The sequence below is a fragment of the Melanotaenia boesemani genome, chromosome 10, assembly GCF_017639745.1.
Source record: "Melanotaenia boesemani isolate fMelBoe1 chromosome 10, fMelBoe1.pri, whole genome shotgun sequence".
Classification (NCBI taxonomy): domain Eukaryota; kingdom Metazoa; phylum Chordata; class Actinopteri; order Atheriniformes; family Melanotaeniidae; genus Melanotaenia; species Melanotaenia boesemani.
Window position 1 is genome coordinate 11012129 of NC_055691.1, and position 9617 is coordinate 11021745.

Genomic DNA, 9617 nt, shown 5'->3' on the forward strand with positions numbered 1-9617 from the left:
ATAATAAGAACACGGCGTTTTATTGGCTCTCTGGGGACGTATGTATCTAGTAATGTTTGATTCTTTCAGAAAAAGACACTGAAATCAAAGGTGGACAGTTAGTCCCACATGCACACAGTGAACTTTGTACACAGTCATGCAGACAGAAATATACCGTGGTGACTATGAGCCCACAGCTACTGTCATCTTGTTGAACTGGATGCTGGATGGTTGCTCCTCCCCCACTCCTCCTCGCCATAGCAGCTTCTCCTCATCTTCAACTTTTCCCTTTTAAAATATCTGCTGTATTAGTCTCCACTGCATCCTATCAGTATGCAGCTGGAATATCATCTAGGTTATCTTGTTTTCTGGGATATCTCATTTAGTATATGGTATATAGGTACTGATGGTGTGACTGGGAGGTGTAGGAACAAAGAGCTAAAACCAGCCAGCAAACAAAGTGCTTCACTGGTCTGGGTTTGGAAACTTGTGTCAACGATGCTGCATCCATTTTTACTCCAACACAAAACTTTAAATAGAAATCAAACATGTTTAAATGCTTTTATTTTTGGGATATTTACCTCTTTTTAGCCAAATCAATCATCATTTTTACTGAGACGTGATATCTAATGTGTCGACTCTTTTTGCTGCCTCCTCAGATGAATCAGATGCTGGATCCACCAAAAACACTCATCTTATGGCAGGAAATACAGACATGGACAAAATTGTTGGTATCCTTCGGTTAATGAAAGAAAAATTCACAATGGTCACAGAAATAACTTTTATCTAACAAAAGTAATAATAAATAAAAATTCTATGAAATTTAACCAATGAAAGTCAGACATTGCTTTTCAATCATGCTTCAACAGAATTATTTAAAAAAATAAATTCATGAATCAGGCCTGGACAAAAATGATGGTACCCCTAGAAAAGATTGAAAATAATGTGACTAAAGGAACATGTTAACCCAAGGTGTGTCCACTAATAAGCATCACAGGTGTGTACAATCTTGTAATCAGTCAGTGGGCCTATATATAGGACTACAGGTAGTCACTGTGCTGTTTGGTGACATGGTGTGTATCACACTCAACATGGACCAGAGGAAGCAAAGGAAAGAGTTGTCTCCGGAGATTAGAAAGAAAATTATAGACAAGCATGTTAAAGGTAAAGGCTATAAGAACATTTCCAAGCAGCTTAATGTTCCTGAGACTACAGTTGCACATATTATTCAGAAATTTAAGATCCATGGGACTGTAGCCAACCTCCCTGGACGTGGCCGCAGGAGGAAAATTGATGACAAATTAAAGAGACGGATAATAAGAATGGTAACAAAAGAGCCCAGAAAAACTTCTAAAGAGATTAAAGGTGAACTTCAAGCTAAAGGAACATCAGTGTCAGATCGCACCATCCGTCGTTGTTTGGGCCAAAGTGAACTTAATGGGAGACGACCAAGGAGGACACCATTGTTGAAAACAAATCATAAAAAAGCCAAACTACATGTTGACAAGCCACAAAGCTTCTGGGAGAATGTCCTATGGACAGATGAGACAAAAATGGAACTTTTTGCCAAGGCTCATCAGCTCTATGTTTACAGATGGAAAAATGAAGCATATCAAAAAAAGAACACCGTCCTTACTGTGAAACATGGAGGAGGCTCTGTTATGTTCTGGGGCTGCTTTGCTGCATCTGGCACAGGGTGTCTGGAGTCTGTGCCGGTACAATAAAATCTCAAGACTATCAAGGGATTCTAGAGAGAAATGTGCTGGCCAGTGTCAGAAAGCTTGGTCTCTGTTGCAGGTCATAGGTCTTGCAACAGGACAATGACCCAAAACACAGCTAAAACACCCAAGAATGGCTAAGAGGAAAACACTGGACTATTCTAAGGTGGTCTTCTTTAAGCTGTGACCTAAATCCTATTGAGCATCTTTGGAAGGAGCTGAAACATGCAGTTTGGAAAAGGCACCCTTCAAACCTGCGACAACTGGAGCAGTTTGCTTATGAGGAGTGGCCAAAATACCTGCTGAGATGTGTAGAAGTCTCACTGACAGTTACAGGCATCGTTTGATTGCAGTGATTGCCTCAAAAGGTTGTGCAACAAAATATTAAGTTAAAGGTACCATCATTTTTGTCCAGGCCTGTTTCATGAGTTTATTTTTTAAAATATTTCTGTTAAAGTGTGGTTAAAAAGCAATGTCTGACTTTCATTGGTTAAATTTAATAGAATTTTTATTTATTATTGCTTTTGTCAGACCGAAGTTATTTTTGTGAACATTGTGAATTTTTTTTTCATTTATTAAAGGTTACCAACAATTTTATCCACATCTGTATATACTAGAAAAAAGCTTTTATAAAGCACATAATAAGACTCAGAACAACTTTATAAATCATATAAACAGAGTTAATATAAAGTGATGTTTGCAGAAAGTATCAGTGAGCAGCAGCTTCCAGTGGCTCTGTCAGTGTTTACAAAGGACAGAATGGCCTGGTAGTCGTCACAGCTGATCTGGAACAGGAAGAAAAAGAGATTCAAAAGAAATGTAGAATTAAAATCATCTAAAATTACAAGTCAAACATAGAAAAGACAAAGTCCTCTAACAGAAAGTGTGTACATGGAAGTCAGCTGTTTCACTGTCTAAATATTTCCTCCTGTACAAGGTGTGTGGAGGTAAAATGCATGAAAAGCAACTTTACCTTGGAGAGGCCGTGTCCACTGAGCTCAGCGCGTTTCCCACAAAGTTTTCCACCTGCTGTGTAATGATGAAGGATGGAAATGTTCTTTCCAACGCTGGACTGGTTGGCAGAAAGCTGAAAGAGGCTCAATAACCTAAAGCAGAGGATTGAGATCAAGATAGAAAACAACACAGATTAAATGCTGTTTGAGAAACATTCCAGCAATAAGACGCTGGACTAAACTGAGGTATCTGCAGATGTTGAACCTCACTGTGTCTTTGTTTGGGCCTGTTAGCCACTGGTGAGGTCGCAGTGAGCGCAGCTCGCTATGGCGGATCACAGAAATGTTCCCTCTTACATGGAGGGAGTTCAGCAACAACAACGTCTGTGTCCTTCCTTCTCCACAGTGATGTCAGCTGCAAAAGCCAAGCAGCACCTTGTTCACTCATCAATCCATCAATAAATAATCATTAAAAATAAGCTGCACAAAGTTTAAGATAAATGAGAGTAAAATAGATGGAATGAATGTGAGGAAATGCTTTAGAATTACTGCTCTAACAATCACTGCTTTGTCATGGAAAAAAGAGTTTGATCACATTGTGAATATATCATGAAATTCACACCGTTCAGTCCCAACATTCAGAAAAGCTGCACAATTTAATGTCACACAGTATCTCTGCCATGAACAGCACTTTTACTAAGTTATTGTTTCCTCATTTTTCCTTCACACTTCAAAATGTTTCATTTCAGATTCTAGTTGTGATTGAAGCTGCAGTGCATGCTGGTTTGTACTAGAGGACATTTTACTGGAAACTATTCTGCTTTTCTAACATGTTATCACGGCTGAATAAAACACTTTTCAGTATCATCACTTTACATTGTCCACGTGGAACTCCTGCTGTGAGTGAGCAGTGTGGAACATAAAGACACTTCTGAGGATAATTCCTACCTGCTGGTCTTGATGATGACTCATTTTCTTTGTGGCTGTCGTGCTGTTAGTTGACGTAGGTGATAGAAGTTTCTCTCTACATGCTCTTTCTATTTGGTTGAGCGATGGCTTCACAAGGTGAACAGGAAGGTGCTGATTTTTCACTTCTGTCTTGTGGTGCTCGTCTTTCATTGTGGACGCTATTATGTCTGCACACAGTCGCAAGGGGAAGCTGAATCTCCCAGAGCTTCTGGCTGGAACAGCAACAGACTGCAGCTTGTGTTCCTTACTTTGCGTAGGATGCTCCAGATCAGGTTTTTAAATCTTTTCTTGCTTTGGACAACGCTGCTGGAGATGGATGGTGTGTGACACGTGGCCCAACTGCATGAATGACCTTTTTACAAGGTAGATTAGCAGCAGTGGTTACAGCTGCCTCTCCAGTTTTTAATGTCCCATACTTCCGGACATGGAGTTTGCTCTCTGCTTCCATCAGTGGCCTCCAGCTTTGGTCAGAGCTAGAGCAAGGCCGCCATGATGCTGCAGCTTTTCATTGGCAGCATTGACAACACCATCAACAACAAAGCTTGTTCAGTCTGCCTTCCATACACAGGTTTTCCTGCTTTGAGACAGTTCAGCTGACAACTTCTTCACGTTATCTGGCCTCCTTTTTGCTGCTGATGAATCAGGATGTAAACGTCCATCACTTTGTAGCATCAGGGATGGTGCATCGTCTCCTGAAGCCACACTGGACATTCTCACCATGTCAGCTGCATCTGCATCAAACTGTACACATGTTATATATTAGCTTAGACTGAATGTCATGTACTCTAGTAGACTCTCACTATATTACCATTTATGCATCGTCACAGTTGTATCTCCCCTGGATTAATATCGTAAAAATATCATGACTCATCAAACTTTATAAAGTGAACTCAGACTTTCTGTTAAGACACTGACAAATAGCTAAATATAGATTGTACTTTGGTAAACTGCACAGTACATCTTCATGTTTCTTAGACTATGTTTTATTTAGCTGTGATAACTAGTATTACTAAACTCACCGTGATGACACGTGTTCTGGAGAGGGTTTCTGTTCCTGTCCGTCAGTGACCACAGATGTTGGGTAGTTGGGGAAACAAGCTGTGAACATGAAGAATCCCATGAAATGCTGATATCACCCCGTTCTAACTGAAGTACACAGAAACATTGACTCATGTTATTAACACACATGTTGTCGCTGCCGTACCTTGTAGCAGTCATCGCAAACAATGTCTGATAACTGGTCATGTGACTGGTTATCAGCTTTGTAAATCAAACCAGGATTAATAAAGCCCAGTCTATCTACAAGCACGTTCACATAGAAGGGGGTGTTTGCAGCAGACGACCAACACAAACATGAACAAGTCTGATGTCAACAGAGCAGCACGTTTGCTAAAGAACAAGAAAACTAGAACATTTGATAATATGATGGATTGAAACACATAATCCATCTAAAAGCAACATACAGCAGCAGCAGCTGCACAAGCAGGAAGTACAGTTGGACTAAAACATGTGACTGTAGACATACAGTATGTATACATACGTCAATAGTTTTTTAATATCATCGTCCATCATCAGGGTCCAAGAACATCTTTAAATAATTGTATTCCAGCAAATATAAACTATATTGCAATGTGAGCATGGATCCTGTCTCTCGGACTCTGGACAAAAGACACAAGGAAGAAATGAGCTTAATCCACGATCTCTATCCTTGATATGAAACACTGGGAATGCCAAAGGGCTTAAACTATCTCTGAACCACAGCTGTAGTCAGCAACATAAAATAGTTAAAGTGGAAGTTACCACATGGAGCAGAAATCTTCATCTGGAATAACTTCTTTTTTCCATGTAAAGCTAAATACATGTAAGATCAGCTGTGATGTGTCAGACTGTGGGGAAGGCTTGCTGTGGTCATTTCTTGGTTTTCCATGTTCCTCAGACAGGACGTGTGTTGACTGAGATGTGAGGGAAGGCATGTCCTGAATAAACACAACAGCTGGAGACAGAAAAATATTCCAGCAGGAAAAGTTTTAAAAAGCATCAAAAGATCTTCACAATATAACGTTGCTTCTGTGCAGGAATTCTGTGTTTCTAAAAGCAGAATAAAAACTAGTCAGTAGAAAGAAAATGAGCTTTTATTGTCCAGGCTGACAGACTACAACCTTAAACAATAAAGTGAGATGTGGTGTGCTGTGGAAATCATTGTGAAGCTCTCAGTCGTCTTTATGTTCTTCTGTGTGGAGAAACGTGGACAGCGGTAGACTGAGAATCCCTTTTTGTCTGTGATTATATCAGCACATAGCACGTTAATCCCAACACATGCTGATTATTAACATCATGTCACCTTTACCTTCGGCCCTTTGGTCTCCTCAGAAAGAAAAGACTTTGTGATGGATGGAACATGTACACCTCTCCTCCTCTGTGTCTTCTGTTTCCAGCGTTCCACATCCACCCTGTGGGTCTGGATTACAACACACAGAGAGCAGCAGCTAGTTGCTATGAATGGAACATCGGGCATATCCAGCTTTTATCTTTGGATTAGATGATGATCGTTCAACAAAGAACAGTGATGACGCAACAAGGAAACAACACGACGTAAACACTCAGCTTGATATCAGACTCATATCCTGTCCACCAAATAATAAAGATCACATTAAAATATTTTCATCATATTTTTATTTTTATTTCCATCTTTTAGGATTTAATTTCATGATTAAACTTTCTGCTCCTTTATTTATTTCCATTAGTTGCTTCAGACAGTTTTTACTTCATTTATTAGAGAATTTCTTGATGTTTTCAGGCTTTGAGTCTTTAACTTGTGAAATGTGAGATTTAAAAGATCCAGATTTAATGAGATGAAGTCAAACTCAGACCTTCTGCAGCTGCTCCTCTTCATCATTCAGAGCAGGTGGATGGAGCTGGAGGTCTGGACCACAGGGATGGACGGTGACTCACCTCTCTGGGGAACAGGGAAGCATCTGGGCGGTCCTCTGCCTTCAGGTTCAGGTCAGAACTGGACAGAACCGAGGCGCTGCTGGTGCTTCTGGGCCAGTCGGCTACACATCTGTGAAACTGATCCAGAATCAATGACTGTGTCCTCATCAATGAATGTGCTGGACAACAGTTTTCTCCATGAAAGAAGAAGAAGTCCAGTATGACGGATGCTGGTCCTGGTTTTATTATTCTGACTTCAGTAACGGATCCAGACGGGAACAGAGAAGAACAAATTTTGGAGGCGCCTTCATTAAATACAATAAAAGCAGCTTTTTATTGGCCCAACCCACAAACTCATCAGCTGCTCTTTTCTGTCCCTCAAAGTCTCTGATGGATTTCTTCAGGTTCTCCTCTGTCCCCTCAGCCAGACTCTGAGCTGCCAGAACATCCATTCCCTGTGTCTGCAGGTCCTTGGAGAGCAGAGACGTGTCCTCAGAGATGTGAAGGAATGGTTGAGCAGTGGGGCTTTATTTCTATCACACATGTTACACACACTGTAAAATGTTACATTGGCTTTAATTAAATAGATTTAGTGGACAGAACTTCATTTTAATCTGGTTATTAATTCTAATCTGAAATGAGTCGTATGAACTTTGGATTGCAAAAGGTTCAATAAATAAACTTAAGTTGAATCAGTGGAAATAAAATGAGTTCATGAAAAATGGTGATGACTTCTGTTAACAAATTAATTCATTTCATGTAACTTTAGGAGCTTAGTTGAAACCAGCCTGAGTTTTTTAAAGACCTTTATTCTATTTTATTCAGTTTTATTATATTTATTTGGTTGATCAATAATTCAAACGACACAAACAGGTTTCTAATGATTTCAGAGGTAAAAGAAGAGAAATAAACTCTGACGTCATGTCCAGTTTCTCTTCTTTACTTTTCTTTTATCTTCTTGTTTCTGGCTGTTGTGATGAATAAAAAGTGATTTAGGAATAATAACATGTAAATAAATCAATAAATCATCTCATGTCACCCTTGAAGATCTCCTGCTTCAAACGTGAGGAATCCAGACAGGAAAACATGTTCTGGTCTCCATATTGAGCTCATATCAGCAATAATCCACCTTCCAGCTTAGTTTCAGTTTCTAGGAACATGTTGTAGACATAAAAAGACGGTTTAGCTGTTAGAATGATGACTGATGAGGAAAATGAAGGATTTCTAATGAATGCTGGGAGCTGGTGTGACTGCTCTCCAGGTGCTGCTGGGATTAAAACCAGACAGGTAGCTGCTGCAGAGCTCTGTGCTGGTGGAACATGAGTTTAACTCACAGCAAGTTCCTGCTGCAAAGCAACAACTACTTGGACTTCATCAGTTACTCAGATTAAGCTAACTTGGAGTCATCATCTGTGTTCAATAAAACCAGATTTTGTGAAGCTTCTCCTCTAATTTCTGTGGAATCGATCACATGAAGTTTCTTCCACACCCTCATGAACTTCCAGCAAACTCAGATTTATCAGCTTCATTTAACTTCTACAAGCTCACATCATCCCAGTTCATTAAAGTCATTCAAGGTAACAAAAAGTTCCATTTTTTGAGGCAACGAGTTTGTGAGTCACTGTTGATCTTCAGATCATTGATCACTTTGATCAGATCTGTGTCTGTGCTGTGATTGGATCTGATACCTGATGCTACAAATCCTGAACATTGTTCTTTAAAAGCTCTTCATCCAGCTGTTAGAGACAGTTCCTCGTGTTTCACTGGGAATAGAAACTGAATACTGGTCTCCAGTTACTGATTCCAGATGGATGGAGCTGTGATTCCAGCACACCTGAGACATTCATGGACATTAATATGAACACATGACTGTTAGCATCAGTGTGGTTAACATCACTCGTGACTTTCATTCTAATGATGATCCTGAAGTATCTGAACCACTGAAACACTTCATGTCATCTGGGTTCATCAAGCTGACATCATGCAGTTCATCTTCTGACCAGCAGAGGGAGACTGTTAACACAGACAGAGATTGTGCTATCAGGTGTGTCAGGATGAGTCTTTGATTCACTTCTGAACAATGAAAACAGCCAATCAGAGACTCTGAAGTCAACTTCTGTAGCTGGATGGGTCCAGTAGAATAAAGAGAAAGTTCCAGCTGCAGCTCAGCTGATGATCCGCAGAATCTTTCTTCTTCTCTTCTTCTGTGACCGAGTGTTGGCTTTACATGCAAGAATGCTGCACCTCATTTATCTGCTAACAGAGACAAACCCATCTATGAAGAGTCCACTTCAGGAGATCTGAGGTCCATTAGAGCTTCAGCAGCCTGAAAATCAAACATTTAAACAGCAGCAGAGTTTGTGTGTTTCCACTGAGTCATGAGATGATTCATGTCTGCAGACGTCAGCATGTCAGACCAGTCAAACCAGTCAGACCACATGTTATCACAGTGAGGAGATGAAGGTGTGGCTGCACACACTGATGAAAGTAAACAAAAAGTTCAATCAACTTGATGAAAATGACTTTTGAACCAAAAAACAACCATTTCTTTGTGCTCTAGCAGAAAGACACATGATTTCTTCTTCTTTTCTTTTTCTGGGGAAACTTTTTCATTTCTTCATAAATGTCTGAGTTCAATCTTTCATGCTTTGATCTTTTTATTTATTTATTTACATGTATTTCATTAATAATCAGGAGGCTGCATGGTGGTGTTGTGTCTAACTCTGTTGCCTCAGCAAGAAGGTTCCTGGTTGGAGTTTGCATGTTCTCCTCGTGTATGCGTGGCTTCTCTCCAGTTACTACAGCCCCTTCCCACAGTCCAAAGACATGCAGGTTATGTAAACTGCTCACTCTAAATTCTCCCTGGGAGTGAGTGTGAGCGGTTGTTTGTCTCTCTGTGTTGGTCCTGCAGGGGACTGGAGACCTGTCCAGGTGTACCTGCCTCTCACCTGGTAGAAATGCAGGGATTGATGATCTGAGCTTGTCAGACGAGTAAAGTTACATTTGAAATGTTGGACTTTTACCATCAGAGTCCCTCCTACCTGTCCTCCCTCCTACCTGTCCTGTT

The 9617-nt window shown here is 40.3% G+C and overlaps 1 long non-coding RNA gene across 1 annotated transcript; it reads right to left on the minus strand.

The window, feature by feature from the left end:
• Positions 1-2311: 2311 nt before the first annotated feature.
• On the minus strand, positions 2312-3006 carry LOC121646999. Its single transcript, XR_006011742.1, has 3 exons — positions 2921-3006; positions 2671-2803; positions 2312-2482 (listed from the first exon to the last, which is right to left on the minus strand). It is a non-coding gene; the product is annotated as an uncharacterized LOC121646999 (long non-coding RNA).
• Between the last annotated feature and the right edge of the window lie 6611 nt (positions 3007-9617).